The sequence below is a fragment of the Salmo salar genome, chromosome 19 (assembly GCF_965601325.2).
Source record: "Salmo salar chromosome 19, fSalSal1, whole genome shotgun sequence".
Taxonomy (NCBI): Eukaryota; Metazoa; Chordata; class Actinopteri; order Salmoniformes; family Salmonidae; genus Salmo; species Salmo salar.
In genome coordinates this window covers 70,437,449-70,459,287 of record NC_138309.1, presented here as the reverse complement: position 1 = coordinate 70,459,287, position 21,839 = coordinate 70,437,449, and the positions used below count along the sequence as shown (strand labels likewise).

The 21,839-nt window shown below is 41.2% G+C and overlaps 1 protein-coding gene across 2 annotated transcripts in view; it reads left to right on the top strand.

Annotated features, from left to right (window-relative positions):
• cpn1 (carboxypeptidase N, polypeptide 1) overlaps positions 1-21,839 on the top strand; it is a 185,866-nt gene that overhangs the window by 123,007 nt on the left and 41,020 nt on the right. The window lies entirely within an intron of this gene.

Sequence of the window (21,839 nt, the reverse complement as noted above, 5' to 3'; positions counted from 1 at the left end):
CATGAGGGAGGCAAAGTCTGAAACCTTCTATCATCTTCACTCCTTTCAGTACCGGGCTCCGGTTGCTTGGTTGGGTAGTCACACTGCTGCGAGGGACCATTCTGGAATTCCACCAGATTGTACCTAAGGGTGGTATTCTGCTGCATTGCAGAGTCCACCTGAGCACTTAGAGTACTGATTTTGGACACGTGAGTGTCGCACTTGCTCCTTTCTTTCTCATACTTATCTGTCATGGTTTGCAGATAAAGGTCTTGAGTACAGAGTGAGAGATTGAGTGATGAGATTTCCTCTGCTTGCTTAGAAATCAATATTTCTATCCTCATCACCTGAGTTGTCTCATCATTCACTTGGTCAGTGACTTCAAGGAGTTCTGCTGATTTGTCATCCAATTCAGTCATTGTGTTCATTAACTGATCATCTTTGGTCTGCAGCATTTGGAGTAGAACATTGTTACTTTGGGTAACGATCAACTGCCTGCATGTTATCAAATTGCGCGCTCCTGTTTGTAGATAACTTGACAAATGTATCTAGTTTGGAGTGGACTACATCATAATTAGTTTTGGCTAAATTGAGTTGTTCCTGGAGACAACGATTTGTTGAAGTTTGTGCTCGTTCATCATCATAAGTATTTGCAATTACTTTTAATTGTTCATATTTCAAACCCAGTTCCTCGGCAAGCAGAATGTTTTCATTTCCTGCTTTTGTCAATAGTTGCTCGGTTCCCTCCACCTTTCCCTTTATGTCAGCCATGTCTTGCATGTGCTTCAGTTGTGCACTGCGGTATTGGACGGATGCCAATCTTTGATGGCGATACATAAGGGCTAAAGTGGCGAGAACCGTTAAGAAGCCTGTGTTCGATGGTTGATTTTGGAGAGCGTTGTTTGCAATTTCTGCTGTTTTTCTGCTAATGGCATATTCAGGGTTGATATCGCTGCAGAGATCAATCCTTAAATGGGTGGAGGTTCACTAATTAGTGGAGGAGTGGGGACCACCCCCTCTGACAGCTTGCACATTATTTGAAAAATGTAGAGGAAAAATATTCATTTTTTTTTAAGTTTGGGTTTGAAATTCATTGGAAGTTGCAAAGACGATTTTAATCTATTTATAGACGTTAATGAACCATCAGTACTGTATCAGTAATGTGGTAGATAGGACGTGAATGAATTTTGCAAAAGCAAATTGATTAATCAATGATAATGATTAATGAGAGCATTGCTTCATCTAGGTTAATATGGAACATTTAAAAATGTCTAATTTATTGGAAGAACCTGGGAAGGTATGTTCGACAATTTAACTAAATTAAATTGAATGAGACAATGATATCCAATCAATTGAGATTGAGACTGGATTATCATATGTGTAAACAGTAGTTTAAATGTTAGGGTACATTCATCACCAGGTTCACATGTCCCTAAGGCCGAAGCCACATGGGATTCCTGCTGGAGGCGGGACTTCTGTCAGTATTGGATAGTACTGAATTTTACTGATGAATCAATGTTAATGATAAATCAAACCTGTATAGGCTATTTGGGAATTCAACTTTAATTAACCTGAGGGCATTGCTGTATCAAGTTTAATGTGTAAAAGTTTAAATTGTCTCATTTGTAGAAACCCATCCATTTGGATATTATTTCAAATGTCCATTGGAAAAAGGTAAATCTGGCAAATGTACCTCATAGTTACTTTGAATGAGATATTGATATCCAATCAGTTGAGACTGGCTGGATATCATAAGTAAGCACTTGTTAAACGTGATCCACGTTTGGGTGTCACGATCGCTGAAATCAAACAGAAGTATGAAGGGTGGGACTTCTGTCGCGCAAGATGGAGGAATTTCAACGTGACACAGGAAAAACAAAGGGTCTGCTGTTCCTTTTTTAGTTTAGCATCTCGTGCAAGCTAATCCTACATTGTACACTTTCAAGCATAACATAGGATCCCTTTAAACAAGGATATGGTTTTACTAATAACGTCTTACGTTATTTTGACGATGTTTTAACCGCAACGCACGGCAAACAACGGAATGCACTGTGGTCTCCTCACGCTACTGAAAACGCGAGGGACAGAGGATTAGCACCTGGTCAAGTTAATATATCCTCAAATTTCAATCGGCTTTGTCCTCGCTCGAGAAATTAATAATGACCTACCCAGTTCTGAAACACGAGAGACAGAGATAGATGCGTTGGGCCAAACGGGCTAATCAACAGCCAGTGGAATCGCGTCGCGCGAAATGCAAAACCTCATAAATGCTATAAATTCAATTTCTCAAACATATGACTATTTTATACCGTTTTATAGATACACCTCTCCTGAATCGAACCACGTTGTCCGATTTCAAAAAGGCTTTACAGCAAAAGCAAAACATTAGATTATGTTAGGAGAGAACCCAGCCGGAAATAATCACACAGCCATTTTCAAAGCAACTTGATGCATCACAAATACCCAAAACACAGCTAAATGCAGCACTAACCTTTGACAATCTTCATCAGATGACACTCCTAGGACATCATGTTACACAATACATTCACTTTTTGTTCAATAAAGTGCATATTTATATATAAAAACAGCATTTTACATCGGCGCGTGACGTTCAGAAAATCTTTTCCCTCAAATGCTTCCGGTGAATCAGCGCAACTATTTACAAAATTCCTATTAACATCTCGTGAATGCCACCGCTTTGCCAGATTAAAAAATAACTTTACTGGGAAATCACACTTTGCAATAAACGACGTGGTATGCCCAGAAAAATAGGCTAGGCTATACATGTTAGAGCCATCTTGGAACCATCAACCATCAAAAATACTATTGTAAATATTCCCTTACCTTTGATTATCTTCATCAGAAGGCACTTCCAGGGATTCCCAGGTCCACAACAAATGTAGTTTTGTTCGAATAAGTTAATAATTTATGTCCCAATAGTTCCTTCTTGTTAGCGCGTTCCGAAGGCTACTCAAAATGTACCGTAGTGCGTGGGACTTGTCGTCACGAATGTGCAAAAAATATATATTTAAGTTCGTTCAAACATGTCAAACCTTGTATAACATAAATCTTTAGGGCCTTTTTCAACCAGAGCTTCAATAATATTCAAGGCGGACAAATGCATTGTCTTACTAAACGTTTTGAAAGGGGAGGGTAGCCATGGGCGGCCACGTCATTGTAGTAAATGGCCCTCCACCTGTGACCAAGCTCCACAGCCTCTCTTTGGGTTAGTTTTCACCGGAAAAGACTCAACCCACTTTGTAAAGACTAGTGGAAGCCATAGGAAGTGCTAAATGATTAATAAGCCCCTGTGTGTTTCAATGGCAAATGTTTGAAGTGATTTCCACACATCAGATTTCAGTTTCCTGTCAGGATTTGTCTCAGGGTTTTGACTGCCATATGAGTTCTGTTATACTCACAGACACCATTCAAACAGTTTTAGAAACTTTACGGTGTTTTATATCCAAATCTACTAATTATATGCATATTCTTGTTACTGGGCAGGAGTAGTAACCAGATTAAATTGGGTACGTTTTTTTTATCCGGCTGTGCAAATACTGCCCCCTAGCCCCAACAAACCTGTTGGGGATCGAGGGAAACCTTAATCCCTGTGACGGGATTGCTAGCAAGGCGGGAAATTCAAAACATCAAAAATCTAATAATTTCAATTTCTCAAACAATCAACTATTTTAAACCATTTAAAAGATAAACATCTCCTTAATCTAACCACATTGTTTGATTTTCAAAGAGGCTTTACAGCGAAAGCATAAAGTTAGATTATGTTAGGACTGTCATGACGTTGGCCTCTTTTGGTACAGGGAGGACAGTTGACTCCCCCCCCAATCTACCCTGTGTGTAAAGGGTCGTAAAAACTCTAAAATTCCAGGAGAGTCTCTGGCCACATGGCCCATAGAGAGACACAGGAAATTCTTCCAACTCATAGAATTGGAGAGCCAAGCGACATTTTGTGTGTGCTGGAGAAGGTATGGAAGAATCCAGCTACGAACTGATCCGCTTGGTACAATTTTGTGATACTCAGAAGAGACAATATAGCCATATTACCATAAAACTGTTTATATAATAGACTCAGCTTAAGACTTGCATCATATGGGTGTATGGAATGTATTAATAAGGATAAAGCTTTTGTAAGACATTGAGATGCTATTGTACTGATGTAATGTGATAGAATTCTATTTCTGTAACCAAATCTAACTCAGTCATAGGCACGCCCCCAGGGACCCATACAGGACCAGGCGTCATTTGACAAGCCTGTTCGATGGGCACTATAAAACACCCCCTGATTTACATTTCTTCAGACCAGGTCTACACTCTATGGCCAGAGGTTTGACCATCCAAGTACTCTACTGAAAGTGAACCATACCACGTGGTTAACTTTTAGACTATTGATACCGACAGAATAAGAACAAGTCTTTGATATTAATTATTAGTCTGCAGCTAAGTAAATTATATCATCGAACGCGAAGACCAACGAAACAACCATTCGATGACGACATTAATGAATGTCGCTCTGAAAGATCCATTCTAACCAATGAGAGAACGCGGACAAAACTCCCCAACAGAACAGAACTCTCGAACAAGGATCACGACGACACATGAGCGTAAATATGTATTGATTGCAATTGTTCCCGAATGAGTGAGCCTTCAATTGTTAATATTAATGAACTCTGTGTAACTTCTCAGCGGACCGTTTATGACCCATTGTTCAACAGGCCGACCTGCCTGTTTAGCCCACAAGGGCACATTCCTCTACCAATCCTTTGTGACGATAATTACTGTTTTGTATGTTTTCTGTTAATTACTTAGTGTAGTAAATAAATGATTTTAAGACAATTGATGTATGGATGATTTTAGTAAAGACTGGGTTCGTGCAGATACAACAATTTACGACGTTTGGAATGAGACTGGACTCGAGGTAAAATACACCATTTAAACCACAAGATAATCGGCCTATACTATAATAGAATATAATATTATAGTACAGGAAAGTTATATTAGGAAAATTATAGCTTTGTAATCTGAATATTCTCCTTGGTGCCCCGATCTCCTAGTTAATTACAATTAAACGATTAATCAGTTTAATCGCGTGATAATAATTACAGGGAGCTAATTGATAAACATATCTCCCGTTTAATGGTACCCCAAAGACACGACAGACAGTACATAGCCAAAAAAGTACAAACATCCATTTTCAATTCAAGGACAGGCGTCACCAAAAGCAGAAAACCAGCTAAAATTATGCACTAACCTTTGACAATCTTCCTCAGATGACACTCCTAGGACATTATGTTATACAATACATGCATTTGATATAAATATCAAGTTCATATTTATATCCAAAAACAGCATTTTACAGTGGCGGTGAAATTCAGATTTTTTTTCCCCTCAAATGCTTCCAGTGAATCAGCTACAATTTACAAAATTACTATTCGAAAACATTGGTAAATTATAATATTGTCATTCAAAGAATTATAGAGTAACATCTCGTAAATGCTACCGCATTGCCAGATTTCAAAATAACTTTACTGGGAAATCACACTTTGCAATAAACGGGGTGCTTTGCTAAGAACAATAGGCTAGGATATACAGGTTAGCACCATCTTGTAACCATCTAATATCAATCATACTATTGTAAATAATCCCTTACCTTTGATTATCTTCATCAGAAGGCACTTCCAGAATTCCCAGGTCCACAACAAATGTGGTTTCTTTCGACAAAGTTCATAATTTATGTCCAAATAACTCCAAGTTGTTCCATGTTGTTAGTGCATTCAGTAGGCTCCTCAAAATGTAGGGCGGGGGGGGGAAAAGTCACGACGAAAAGTTAAAAAAAATATCTATTTACGTTCGTTCAAAGATCAGTAACATTTCAACCCGACCTCTCCTGTGTCTTGAAAAACGTTTTGAAAAATGTCTCGCCTCACATGAACGCGCATCCGGTATCTGTTCATCATAGACGCTTCAAACAACTTTATAAAGATCGTTGACATCTAGTGGAAGCCGTAGGAAGTGCGAAATGAATCATTTGTCACTGTGTGATCTATTAGCAATGACTCGAAAATAGTACAGCCACAAAATTCTCATTTCCTGCTTGTATTTTTCTAAGGTTTTTGCCTGCCATATGAGTTTCGTTATACTTACAGACACCATTCAAACAGTTTTAGAAAATTCAGTGTTTTCTATCCAAATCTGTTAACCTGTTAGGGCTAGGGGGCAGTATTGACACGGCTGGATAAAAAACGTACCCGATTTAATCTGGTTACTACTCCTGCCCAGTAACTAGAATATGCATATAATTATTGGCTTTGGATAGAAAACACTCCAAAGTTTCTAAAACTGTTTGAATGGTGTCTGTGAGTATAACAGAACTCAAATGGCAGGTCAAAACCTGAGAAGATTCTGTACAGGAAGTACCCTGTCTGACCATTTCTTGGCCTTCTTTGTCATCTCTATCCAAAACAAAGGATCTCTGCTGTTACGTGACACTTCCTACGGCTCCAATGGGCTCTCAGAAGACGGCAAAAAGCTGAATCGTGGCTTTGCAGGCTCTGGCTGAAAAAAAGTAGCGCGTTTGGGTAGTGGCTGGTTACAGTACTGTGAGACTCAGGCGCGTGCCCGCGTCGACCGAATGCTTTGTTTTCTTTCCTCTGTTTACCTAAACGCAGATTCCCGGTCTGAAAATTATCGCTTTTTTTACGAGAAAAATGGCATAAAAATGGATTTTAAACAGCGGTTGACATGCTTCGAAGTACGGTAATGGAATATTTAGAATTTTTTTGTCACGAATTGCGCCATGCTCGTGACCCTTATTTACACTTCGGATAGTGTCTTGGAACGCACGAACAAAACGCCGCTATTTGGATATACCAATGGATTATTTTGGACCAAACCAACATTTGTTATTGAAGTAGCAGTCCTGGGAGTGCATTCTGACGAAGACAACAAAGGTAATCAAACTTTTGTAATAGTAAATCGGAGTTTGGTCAGGGCTAAACTTGGTCGGTGTCTAAATGGCTAGCCGTGATGGCTGGGCTATCTACTGAGAATATTGCAAAATGTGCTTTCACCGAAAAGCTATTTTAAGGGCAGAGAAGGCTTGTTGGACACTAAGAAAGCTTTATTGTAGAGCGTTTAACACAAAATCAGGGGAGGGGCCAGCTGAGTATAAGACTGAATCATCTGCATATAAATGGATGAGAGAGCTTCCTACTGACTGAGCTATGTTGTTGATGTAAACTGAGAAGAGCGTGGGGCCTAGGATTGAGCCTTGGGGTACTCCCTTGGTGACAGGCAGTGGTTGACACAGCAGATGTTCTGATTTTATACACTGCACTCTTTGAGAGAGGTAGTTAGCAAACCAGGCCAAAGAACCCTCAGACACACCAATACTCCTTAGCCGGCCCACAGGAATGGAATGTTCTACTGTTTCAAAAGCTTTGGCCAAGTTCATAAAAATAGCAGCACAACGTTATTTAGAATTAAGGGCAATGGTGACATCATTGAAGACCTTTAAGGTTACAGTGACCCATCCATAACCTGAGCGGAAACCAAATTGCATACCAGAGAGAATACTAACCATAGACATCAAGAAATCCAGTCAGTTGACTATTGACAGGTTTTTCAACACTTTTGATAAACAGGGCAAAATAGAAATAGGCCTATAACAGTTAGGATCAGCTTGATCTTCCCCTTTAAATAAAGGACGAACCATGGCTGCCTTCCAAGCAATGGGAACCTCCCCAGAGAGGAGAGACAGGTTAAAAAGGTCAGAGATAGGCTTGGCGACTATAGGGGCAGCAACCTTAAAGAAGAAATGGTCTAAACCATCTGACCCAGATTTTTTTTGGTGTCATGTTTAAGGAGCTCTTTTAGCACCTCGGACTCAGTGATAGCCTGCAGGGAGAAACTTTGCAGTGGGGCAGGGGAAAAGAGGGAGGAGCATCGGGGCTAGTCGCATTAGAAGGGGTGGGAGATGAGGAAATGTTGGATTGGCAAGGAGGAATGGCTGAGTCAAATATTATTGAAGTGGTGATTAAAAAGCTCAGCCACGTGCTTCTTGTCAGTAACAACCACATCAACTTTAAGGGACATAGGCAGCTGTGAGGAGGAGGGTTTGTTCTCCAGGTCCGTTTTCCAGAACTTCTTGGGGTTAGACCCACAGAGAGAGAACTGCTGCTTAAAATAACTAGCTTTGGCTTTCCTGAGTGCACTTATTTCTAATTTGCCTGAACAAGAGCCAGTCAGCCTGAGTATGCATGTGCCGAGCCTTTCACCAAATGCAATTCTTGAGGTGGAGTAACTCTGCAAGATCATGGTCGAACCAGGGGCTGGACCTGTTTTTTAATTCTCATTTTCTTCATGGGGGTGTTTTTGTTAACAATATCACTGAAAATATAAAAAAAGAAGGTCCAAGCGTCTTCGACAGAGGGGATCAAGCTTATTCTATACCAATTTACAGAGGCCAGGTCATGAAGGAAGGCTTGCTCATTAAAGTTTTTTAGCAAGCGTCTATGACAAATCAGGACAGGTCATTTTACTGAGCAGCCGTTTCGAACACAGGCTGTAAAACAGTGATCACTAAGGTCATTACAGAAAACACCAGACTGATACCTATCAGGATTATTTGTGAGGATAACATTGAGGAGAGTAGCCTTTTCTGGAGGTTTGAAGTCATACCTTGTGGGATTGGTAATAATCTGAGATTTGAGATTCAATCTGAGATTAAAATCAAAACTGTAACTTGTCCACTCAGGAACATTCACTGTCTTCTTGGTAAGCAACTCCAATGTAGATTTGGCCTTGTGTTATAGGTTATTGTCTTGCTGAAAGGTGAATTAATCTCCCAGTGTCTAGTGGAAAGCAGACTGAACCAGATTTTCCTATAGGATTTTGCCTGTGCTTAGCTCCATTCCATTTATTTTCTATCTTGATAAACTCCCCAGTCCTTAACAATTACAAGCATACCAATAACATGATGCATTCACTACTATGCTTGAAAATATGGAGAGTGGTACTCTGTAATGTGGTGTATTGGATTTGTCCCAAACATAACACTTTTTATTCACAACAAAAAGTTAATTGATCTGCCACATGTTTTGCAGTATTATTTTAATGCCTTGTTGCAAACAGTATGCATGATTTGTCTTCCTTCTTTTTAGTCTGTCATTTAGGTTATTATTGCTGAGTAATTACAATGTTGTTGATCCATCCTCAGTTTTCTCCTTTCACAGCCATTCAATTCTGTAACTGTTTTAAAGTCACTATTGGCCTTATGGTGAAATCCCTGAGCGGTTTCCTTCCTCTCCGGCAACTGAGTTAGGAAGGAGTCCTGTATCTTTGTAGTGACTGTGTAGTTAATAACTTCACCATGCTCAAAGGGTTATTCAATTACTGTTTTTTTTGTTACCTATTTACCAGTAGGTGCCCTTCTTTGCGAGGCATTGGGAAACCTCCCTGGCCTCCCTGTTGAATCTGTGTTTGAATTTCACTGCTCAACTGATGGACCTTACAGTGTGTGGGGTACAAAGATGTTTGGGGTACAGAGATGGGGTAGTCGTTTAAAAATCATGTTTAACACTATTATTGCACACAGATTGAGTCCATTAATCTGCATTGCTTGCTGTTCGGGGTTATAGGCTGGGTTTCTTTACAGCACTTTGTGACATCAGTTGATGTAAGAAGGGCTTTATAAATAAATGTGATTGATTGATTGATTGATGTTATGTGACTTCTTAAGCACAGTTTTGCTCCTGAACTTATTTAGTATTACCGTAATACAGGGGTTGAATACTAAGCTTTCCATTTTTTATTAATTTGTAAACATTACAAAAAACATAATTCCACTTTGATATTATGGGGTATTACGTCTAGATCAGTGACAACTCAATTTAATCAATTTTAAATTCATGGATACCCTTCAACTGTCTGTTACTCTCATTTGCATCTCCAAATTGTTCTTTGTCTTTTCCTCTTAGGAAAGCCATGGCTTGTTGGGTTCGAGTCACAGTGTCGCTTTACCCACAGGTTGGTTCGCTCTTGTATATAACGGACCGCTCAATCTCTCCCGGTAGCTTGGGTATATATTGATCTTACCGATTTTAAAGGCTTAATTTAAACTATGTTGTCTAGCATCTACATATGATCACAGTTTTGACGGTGCAAAACTGAGTGTCATGAACCAAGAGATTGTGAGATCAAATACCACGTGAGGACATGTTGAATAATAATTACTGTGTAAATAAACATCCACAATATAATCATGTATGTATGTCAAATATGTACGTTTGAAACACTGTGCATCCATACTTGCGAACATTAGAAAAAGTTAAGACAAAATGTTTCTCCATCTCAAAACGCACATAAACCCATTACGATCATACATTTACAGTGCCTTGCAAAAGTATTCATCCCCCTTGGCGTTTTTCCTATTTTGTTGCATTACAACCTGTAATATAAATTGATTTTTATTTGGATTTCATGTAATGGACATTACAAAATAGTCCAAATTGGTGAAGTAAAATGAAAAAATAGCTTGTTTCAAAACATTCTACAAAATAAAAAATGGAAAAGTGGTGCATGCATATGTATTCACCCCCTTTGCTATGAAGTCCCTAAATAAGATCTGGTGCAAAGATCTGGTGCAAAGAACAATTACCTTCAGAAGTCACATAATTAGTTAAATGAAGTCCACCTGTGTGCAATCTAAGTGTCACATGATCTGTCACATGATCTCAGTACATATACACCTGATCTGAAAGGCCCCAGAGTCTGCAACACCACTAAGCAAGGGGCACCACCAAGCAAGCGGCACCATGAAGACCAAGGAGCTCTCCAAACAGGTCAGGGAAAAAGCCCACCAAAACTCACGGACCAGGCAAGGAGGGTATTAATCAGAGAGGCAACAAAGAGACCAAAGATAACCCTGAAGGAGCTGCAAAGCAGTGGAGATTGGAGTATCTGTCCATAGAACCACTTTAAGCCGTACACTCCATAGAGCTCGGCTTTACGGAAGAGCGGCCAGAAAATAAGCCATTGCTTAAAGAAAAAAATAAGCAAACACGTTTGGTGTTCGCCAAAAGGCATGTGGGAAACTCCCCAAACATATGGAAGAAGGTACTCTGGTCAGATGAGACTAAAATTGAGCTATTTGGCCATCAAGGAAAAGGCTATGTTTGGTGCAAACCCAACACCTCTCATCACTCCAAGAACACCATCTCCACAGTGAAGCATGGTGGTGGCAGCATCATGCTGTGGGGATGTTTTTCATCAGCTGGGACTGGGAAACTGGTCAGAATTGAAGGAATGATGGCGCTAAATACAGGGAAATTCTTGAGGGCAATCTGTTTCAGTCTTCCTGAGATTTGAGACTGGGACGGAGGTTCACCTTCCAGCAGGACAATAACCCTAAGCATACTGCTAAAGCAACAATCGAGGGATTTAAGGGAAACATTTAAATGTCTTGGAATGGCCTAGTCAAAGCCGAGACCTCAATCCAATTGGGAATCTGTGGTATGACTTAAAGATTGCTGTACACCAGCGGAACCCATCCAACTTGAAGGAGCTGGAGCAGTATTGCCTTGAAGAATGGGCCAAAATCTCAGTGGCTAAATGTGCCAAGCTTATAGAGACATACCCCAAGAGACTTGCAGCTGTAATTGCTGCAAAAGGTGGCTCTACAAAGTATTGACTTTGGGGGGTGAATAGTTATGCACTCTCAAGTTTATTTAAAAAAAAGTATTTCTTGTTTGTTTCACAATAAAAAATATTTTGCATATTCAAATTGGAAACCATGTTGTGTAAATCAAATGATACAAACCCCCCAAAATTATATTTTAATTCCAGGTTGTAAGGCAACAAAATAGGAAAAATGCCAAGGGGGGTGAATTCTTTCGCTAGCCACTGTATGTTTTAGCAGATTGCTTCTTCAAAGTGGCTTAAAGTTGCAAGTGAATACATTTCCGTACTGTTCCCGTGGGAATTAAACCCTCAACCCTGGTGTTACAAGTGCCATGCTCTACCAACTGACTCACACAGGACCGCAATGTAGATGCACATGATAAAACATTACATGTTAGCTTTTCCCAGATAACCTGGAACACTTAGCCCTCTGCTAACCTGACCAGCTGGCATTCTAAAGGCAATTCTTTTGCATATATGACAAAATCCCACATTTTTGCTTATCCATTTCCCACACATCCATGTGATCTTACGGGGAAAAAAAGATAAAGGAGGTTTATAGAACATTCAAGTTTAATGTACACCCGAGATTCGAATTTGCGGCAAACTGCAATAATTACCAGTAACCATGTAACGGCCGTCGTAGGAAGTAGACCAAAATGCAGCGGGTACGTGAATGCTCATCTTTATTTTATGACGCACACTATACAAAAACAACAAAACGAAAAAACAAACGACAGCTAAACAGTAATGCAGGCTAAACATAGCAGTGCACAAACAACTTCCCACAATACCCAAAACAAATACACCCCTATATATAGGACCTTCAATCAGAGGCAACGAGAAACAGCTGCCTCCAATTGAAGGCCCAATCCCAATTAACTAAACATAGAACTAAACACCCCAGATCTAACATAGAAATACACAACATAGAACCTAACCAAAAACCCCGGACTAATCTAAACAAACACCCCTCTAAAAAACACATATACCAACAAACCCCGAACCACATAAAACAAACACCCACTGCCACGTCCTGACCAAACAATAATAACAAATAACCCCTTTACTGGTCAGGACGTGACAAGCCAGGCTCGCTGTGAGATATTCATCCAGCTGAAATTTTGCATGTGTTTTAGTAACTCTGATTAGCAGATCGTGCAGTTTGAGTTCTGTTAAGGACGCTTTCATAAAAAAGTGTTTGATCATGTCTAACTACATCAATCTTTGGAATTGGCTGATGCAGAATTTGTTACAGGAAATAATAATGTCCAACTGGTATTGAGACAGAGAAAAAGTTCTAATGTTCACAAGTATGGGCCCAATATGTTATTAAAAGCACTGTTTGTTTGTGTGTGGGTGTCCATAATATTGCCAACAGACAAAGAGATGTGAATGGATCAGTGGTTCACCAATCAGGGCCTTGTAGGGCTTGGCAACAGTAACAAGGGGTGCTGTGTAATGATACTGAGGTGTGCGTGCCCTAGGTACAATCTTTTTTGAGACCATCCGGAACTAGACAAAAACCTCCAGGCGACCAGGACAGAACTTTCTAAGAGCGTCTTTTAAATATCCTTAGGAATGTCCCAGTAACAAACCATGTAAATAAGAATTTGTTCTTAACTAGGTTAAATAAATAAATACAAATAAAATCAATGCATATGCAGAATCACAGCATTTAGGAAACACTCCCTAGAAATCATAAACCTAGGATTAAACCTAGAGAGGAACCAGGATCAGAGTGGTCCTCTGCTGGCTGTGCTGGGTGCCCCTTGAAGCCTTACCATTATTCAAGATGTTCCAAAGTTCATAGATGATCAGCAGGGTATAACCAGCGTGACTATAGAGTGGACAATAGTTCAACACTCAGAAGTCAATGTCATTCGTCTTTTCTTTTTTTGTTGTTGCCTGGTACAGTATATATAGAGAGGGGGAGAGAAATAGATAAATACAGAGAGAGAAATCATTCAATATATTTAAATGTGACTCACCTCGGACATATCGGGATTTTTAATTGTTGGATGATTCATCGTCAGGTTGTTCATCAATCATGGACTTGAGTACTACCTGTGGAAACTGAGGGTAACCTGAAATAATAACATTATCTATTACATAAACTTATCAAAGATGTCAAACCCTCTATGAAAGGCATTATATTAATAATTCTCCCCAAAAATTAGATGTCATTTTCTTTCAGAACTGTTGCAATACAAAACATTGAAACACTGTTAATTATTTTAAACATTGGTATGCATTGAGAGAGGTCGTAGAAAGAGAGCGAGAGAGAGAAATCTTGTTAACTATTTTAAACATTGGTATACATTCAGAGAGGTCGTAGAAAGAGGGAGCAAGAGCAAGAGAGCAAGAGTGAGAGATAGAGAAAGAGAGTAATATTACACTATTTACTTAATAGATCATCACTCACACACAGACATGACTTCATAGTTTGATCATAGTTGATAATAGTTGTAAATCATAGTTTCTAGTCATAGTTTGTAGTCTAAGGTTTTGAGATAATAAGAGTTTAAAACAGAATATAAGAGGGTATAATCTATTGTCTACAAACTGTATGAATAAAAACAAGGCCGATTGCTCAATGGATAACTAGTCCTCATTTAAAAGAAAAAAACAAATGTCAAAGAAAACAATTGTTAAATAGCAGCCTTAATGTACAGTTGAAGTCGGAAGTTTACATATACCTTAGCCAAATACATTTAAACTCAGTTTTTCACAATTCCTGACATTTAATCCTAGTAAAAGTTCCCTGTTTTAGGTCAGTTAGGATCACCACTTTTTTTTAAGAATGTGAAATGTCAGAAAAATAGTAGAGAGTGATTTTTTTCAGCTTTATTTCTTTCATCACATTCCCAGTGGGTCAGAAGTTTACATACAGTCAATTAGTATTTGGTAGCATTGCCTTTAAATTCTTTAACTTGGGTCAAACGTTTCAGGTAGCCTTCCACAAGCTGCCCAAAATAAGTTGGGTGAATTTTGGCCCATTCTTCCTGACAGAGCTGGTGTAACTGAGTCAGGTTTGTAGGCCTCCTTGCTCTCACACGCTTTTTCAGTTCTGCCCACAAATTCTATAAAGGTTTGAAGTCAGGGCTTTGTGATGGCCACTAATACCTTGACTTTGTTGTCCTAAAGCCATTTTGCCACAACTTTGGAAGTATGCTTGGGGTCATTGTCCATTTGGAAGACCCATCTGCAACCAAGCTTTAACTTCCTGACTGATGTCTGGAGATGTTGCTTCAATATATCTACATACTTTTCCTCCCTCATGATGCCATCTTTTTTGTGAAGTGCACCAGTCCTTCCTGCAGCAAAGCACCCCACAACATGACGCTGCCAACCCGTGCTTCAAGGTTGAGATGGTGTTCTTCGGCTTGCAAGCCTCCCCCTTTTTCCTCCAAACATAATGATGGTTATTATGGCCAAAGAGTTCTATTTTTGTTTCATCAAACCAGAGGACATTTCTCCAAAAAGTACAATCTTTGTCCCCATGTGCAGTTGCAAATCGTAATCTGGCCTTTTTATGACGGTTTTGTTGCAGTGGGTTCTTCCTAGCTGAGCGGTCTTTTAGGTTATGTCGATATAGGGCTCGTTTTACTGTGGCTATAGATACTTTTGTACCTGTTTCCTCCAGCATCTTCACAAGGTCCTTTGCTGTTGTTCTTTGCACTTTTCGCACCAAAGTACGTTCATCTATGGCTCCTTCCTGAGCGGTATGATGGCTGCGTGGTCCCATGGTGTTTATACTTGCGTACTATTGTTTGTACAGATGAACGTGGTACCTTCAGGCTTTTTGAAATTGCTCCCAAGGATGAACCAGACTTGTGGAGGTTTATAATTTTTCTTGGCCGATTTTTTAAAATTTTCCCATGATGTCAAACAAAGAGGCACTGAGTTTGAAGGTAGGCCATGAAATACATCCACAGGTACACCTTCAATTGACTCAAATGATGTCAATTAGCCTATCAGAAGCTCCTAAATCCTTGATGTCATTTTTTTACATCATTTTCTGGAATTTTCGAAGCTTTTTCAAGGCACAGTCAACTTGGTGTATGTAAACTTCTGACCCACTGGAATTGTGATACAGTGAATTATAAGTGAAATAATCTGTCTGTAAACAATTGTTGGAAAAATGACTTGTGTCATGCACAAAGTAGATGTCCTAACCGGCTTGCCAAAACTATAGTTTGTTTTAACAAGAAATTTGTGGAGTGGTTGAAAAATGAGTTTTAATGACTTCAACCTAAGTGTATGTAAACTTCTGACTTCAACTGTATATCTATATACAAACATTATATTGAATATTCAACTCACTTTTAAAATACCCCATGGAGAATAAAGGATTCAAGGATTCCTTAGCTGTTATGTCTTCAGGGCTCGTGTTCTGTTCTTTAAGGAGGGTGCAATGCCTCTGGACTGACAGTGAACATGAACTACTTTTTTAAATGGGTAAAATGTATCTGTTTAGGCCATTTAGTAAATGGTAAATTGTTAAAGGGTACAATGATCTTTTTAGGTGGCCTTTAGCCTGTCAATTATTTATTGCTTCATAAGCAGAAATGAATGTGTTCGAAGACACTTCTGGGCGCAAGTCATTAATTACATCTACACGTTCCGCTAGCGGAACACCTGCTCCAATATCCAATGATGGGCGTGGCGCGAAATACAAATTCCTCTAAAATCCGAAAACGTCCATTTTTCAAACATATGACTATTTCACAGCATTTTAAAGACAAGACTCTCGTTAATCTAACCACACTGTCCGATTTCAAAAAGGCTTTACAGCGAAAGCAAAACATTAGATTATGTCAGCAGAGTACCCAGCCAGAAATAATCAGACACCCATTTTTCAAGCTAGCATATAATGTCACAAAAACCCAGAAGACAGCTAAATGCAGCACTAACCTTTGATGATCTTCATCAGATGACACACCTAGGACATTATGTTATACAATACATGCATGTTTTGTTCAATATAGTTCATATTTATATAAAAAAACAGCTTTTTACATTAGCATGTGACGTCCAGAACTAGCATACCCCCCGCAAACTTCCGGGGAATTTACTAACAATTTACTAAATTACTCACGATAAACGTTCACAAAAAGCATAACAATTATTTTAAGAATTATAGATACAGAATTCCTCTATGCACTCGATATGTCCGATTTTAAAATAGCTTTTTGGTGAAAGCACATTTTGCAATATTCTAAGTACATAGCCCAGCCATCACGGGCTAGCTATTTAGACACCCAGCAAGTTTAGCCTTCACCAAAATCCGATTTACTATTACAAAAGTTTGATTACCTTTTGTTGTCTTCGTCAGAATGCACTCCCAGGACTGCTACTTCAATAACAAATGTTGGTTTGGTCCAAAATAATCCATCGTTATATCTGAATAGCGGCGTTTTGTTCGTGCGTTCCAGAAACTATCCGAAATGGTAAATCAGGGTCGTGCGCATGGCGCATTTCGTGATAAAAAAATTCTGAATATTCCATTACCGTACTTCGAAGCATGTCAACCGCTGTTTAAAATAAATTTTTATGCAATTTATCTCGTAAAAAAGCGATAATATTCCGACCGGGAATCTCCTTTTCGGCAAACAGAGGAAAAAACACAAAGACGGGGGCGGCCAGTGCACGCGCCTAAGCCCACAGTCCCTTGATCGGCCACTTGAGAAAGGCGATAATGTGTTTCAGCCTGGGGCTGGAATGACGACATTCAGGGTTTTCCCGGGCTCTGAGAGCCTATGGAAGAGTCACGTTAGAGCAGAGATCCTTTGTAATAGATAGAGATGGAAAAGAAGTTCAAGAAATGGTCAGACAGGGTACTTCCTGTACAGAATCTTCTCACGTTTTGGCCTGCCAAATGAGTTCTGTTATACTCACAGACACAATTCAAACAATTTTAGAAACTTTGGAGTGTTTTCTATCCTAAGCTAATAATTATATGCATATTCTAGTTTCTGGGCAGGACTAATAATCAGATTAAATCGGGTATTTATCCAGCCGTGAAAATACTGCCCCCTAGCCATAACAGGTTAAGCATGTTGTGTAGATATGGTGACCATGTGCACATGGGAGCCCTAGGTTCATAACCTGTTGGCCATTAAATCTGGGATGTGTAGCTGAGAACTCTTTTTAAAAAGGTAAAAATGATCTGTTAAGGTCATTAGTAAAGGGCACATCCTTAAAGAGCACAATGCTCTTTTTTAGGTGGTCTTTAGCCTGTCAATTACCCTAGGTTCATAACATTGAACGCATTAAGGCCTTAACAGTAGTAAAAAAAAGCAGAATGAGTGTCATGTGTCAGTGTGCAGCAGTTAGGACGGAGTCAGGTGCAGGACACATAACTGAGTAAAAGACGTACTTTACTCGAAAAGAAAACAACAATGATTACCACGCAGGGAAAAACACACCGGCTCCCAGCATCTCTTCTCCGGACCATACCCCTCCCACTCCACGAGGTACTGAAGGCCCCTCGCCCGACACCTTGAGTCCATGATGGCTCGCACAGTATACGCCTGGGGGGAACGTCCCGCACCTCAGACGCCTGGAGCGGACCAGCCACCGCCGGCCTGAGGAGAGACACATGGAACGAGGGGTTAATACGTTAATCAGGGGGAAGCTGTAACCTATAACATACCTCGTTCAGTCTCCTCAGGACTTTAAATGGCCCCACAAACCGCGAACCCAGCTTCTGGCAGGGCAGGCGAAGGGGCAGGTTTCGGGTCGAGAGCCAGACCCGGTCCCCCAGTGCATACACCGGGACCTCACTGTGGTGGCGGTCGGCACTCGCCTTCTGTCGCCTGATGGCCCGTTGCAGGCGCACTTGGGCAGCATCCCATGTCTCCTCCGAGCGCCGAAACCATTCATCCACCGCAGGTGCCTCGATCTGGCTTTGATGCCACGGTGCCAGAATCGGCTGATAACCTAGTACACACTGTAACGGAGACAGGTTAGTGGTGGAGTGGCGGAGTGGCGGAGGGAGTTTTGGGCCATCTCTGCCGGGATGAAAGCCGCCCACTCCCCCGGCCGGTCCTGGAAATAGGACCGCAGAAACCTACCCACATCCTGGTTAACTCTCTCCTCCTGCCCGTTACTCTCGGGGTGAAACCCTGAGGTCAGGCTGACCGAGACCCCCAGACATTCCATGAACTCCCTCCAGACCCTCGATGTGAACTGGGGACCCCGATCAGACACTATATCCTCAGGTACCCAGTAGTGCTGGAAGATGTGTGTAAACAGGGCCTCCGCAGTCTGTAGGGCCGTAGGGAGACCGGGCAAAGGAAGGAGACGGCAGGACTTAGAAAACCGATCCACCATGACCAGAATCGTGGTGTTTCCTTGTGACGGAGGAAGATGCGTAGGTGTGACCACGGCCGTTGTGGAATGGGTAGGGGTTGTAATTTCCCTCTGGGCAGGTGTCTAGGTGCCTTGCCCTGAGCACACACCAAGCAGGAGGAAACATAAACCCTCACGTCCTTAGCTAAAGTGGGCCACCAGTACTTCCCACTAAGACAGCGCACTGTCTGACCGATGCCGGGATGACCAGAGGGTGACGTGTGGGCCCAACAGATCAATCGATCACGGACATCATACGGAACGTACAGATGCCCAACTGGACACTGGGTGTGAGTGGGCTACGTATGTAACACCCGCTCGATGTCTGCGTCAACCTCACATACCACCAGTGCCACCAGGCAAGAAGCCGGAAGTATGGGAGTGGGATCCGTGGACCGCTCCTCTGTGTTATACATCCGGGACAGTGCATCTGCCTTAGCGTTCTGCGAACCTGGTCTGTAGGATAGGGTGAAAACAAAACGGGTAAAAAACATGGCCCACCTTGCCTGGCGAGGGTTCATTCTCCTAGCCGCCCGGATGTACTCCAGATTGCGGTGGTCAGTCCAAATGAGGAAAGGGTGTTTAGCCCCCTCAAGCCAATGCCTCCACGCCTTCAGAGCCTTGACAACAGCCAAAAGCTCCCGGTCCCCCACATCATAGTTTTGCTCCGTCGGGCTGAGCTTCATCGAAAAGAAAGCACAGGTGCAGAGCTTTGGTGGTGTACCCGAGCGCTGAGACAGCACAGCTCCTATCCCAGCCTCAGACACGTCCACCTCTACTATGAATGCCAAGGAGGAATCAGGATAAGCCAGCACGGGAGCCGACGTAAACAGAGCCTTCAGGTGACCAAAAGCCCTGTCCGCCCCAGCTGACCACTGCAGTTGCACCGGTCCCCCCTTCAGCAGTGAGGTAATGGGAGCCGCTACCTGACCAAAGCCCCGGATAAACATCTGGTAGTAGTTGGCAAACCCTAAGAACCGCTGCACCTCCTTTATCGTGGTTGGAGTCGGCCAATTACGCACGGCTGAAATGCGGTCATTCTCCATCTCCACCCCTGACACGGACAGGCGGTACCCTAGGAAGGAGCCGGACTGTTGGAAGAACAGATATTTCTCAACCTTGACGTACACGTCATGCTCCAACAGTCGACCAAGCACCTTGCACACCAGGGACACATGCTCGGCGCGTGTAGCAGAGTATATTAGAATGTCATCTATATACACCACTACACCCTGCCCGTGCGGGTCCCTGAAAATCTCGTCTACAAAGGATTGGAAGACTGTTGGAGCATTCATCAACCCGTACGGCATGACGAGGTACTCATAGTGCCCAGAGGTGGAACTAAATGCCGTCTTCCACTATCCTTCCCTATAAGCATGCTGAAAGTCTGTTGTCAATTTGTTCACTGTGAAATAGCATTGTATCTGGTCAAACAATGTTTTCCGAAACTTTACTAAGGGTTGCTATTTGGTTGATTGGTCGGCTATTTGAGCCAGTAAAGGGGGATTTACTATTCTTAGGTAGCGGAAAGACCTTTGCTTCCCTCCGGGCCTGAAAACACACACTTTCTAGTAGGCTTAGATTGAAGATATGGCAAAAAAGTGTAGCAATATCATCCGCTATTACTACTACTATTACTACTATTACTACTATTATCCTCGGTCATTTTCCATCCAAGTTGTCAGACCCTAGTGGCTTGTCATTGTTGACAGAAAACAATTTGTTTCACCTCTTCCACACTCACTTCATATTAGGCCCAGCCTTTGGTACTTTGGTGATTCTAGATGTAGCTACTATATTATGATCACTACATCCGATTCATTTGGATACTGCTTTAAAGCACATTTCTGCAGCCTTAGTAAAGATGTGATCAATACATGTTGATGATGTCATTCCTGTGCTGTTTGTAACTACCCTGGTAGGTTGGCTGATAACATTAACCTGATTGCAGGCGCTAGTTACAGTTTGAATCTTTTTCTTGAATGGGTGTTTTGATGAAAGCCAGTCCATATTTAAATCACCCAGAAAATCAAGACGCAGGAGGTGTCCGAGTTCGTGACAGGAGTTTGTGGAGTTCGTGACAAGAAATTATGTAGACAGATGCCAGGGAGGATGGATGGATTGTGTGAGAGGTCTAAATGATTAATTTATGTCAATACACGTCTATGACTCAGGAAAAGCATTCAACTTGTAGGTGCTTTCTGGACCTGTCATGGCTATGCCTTCGGAAGGAACTGAAGCAACCACACTTGTAGTTTTTTGTTTGGAACACTGCCCTGCATCCCCACCATCACACAATGATTTACGCAATTCAAAAAAGACCATTACAAATTGAAATCTGGATCAGGTGGGCATCAATTGAAGGTGGGCTTCTTATTACCTAACTGATCTATACAATTAGATCTTACAGTTTAAGGCTTTCACATGTCACTTTAAAGAAATATATTGTCATTTTGGTACACATACAGTGAGGGGAAAAAGTAATTGATCCCCTGCTGATTTTGTACATTTCCCCACTGACAAAGAAATGATCAGTCTATAATTTTAATGGTAGGTTTATGTGAACAGTGAGAGACAGAATAACAAGAATAAAATCCAGAAAAACGCATGTCAAAAATGTTATAAATTGATTTGCATTTTAATGAGGTAAATAAGTATTTGACCCCTCTGCAAAACATGACTAAGTACTTGGTGGCAAAACCCTTGTTGGCAATCACAGAGGTCAGACGTTTCTTGTAGTTGGCCACCAGGTTTGCACACATCTCATGAGGGATTTTATCCTACTCCTCTTTGCAGATCTTCTCCAAGTC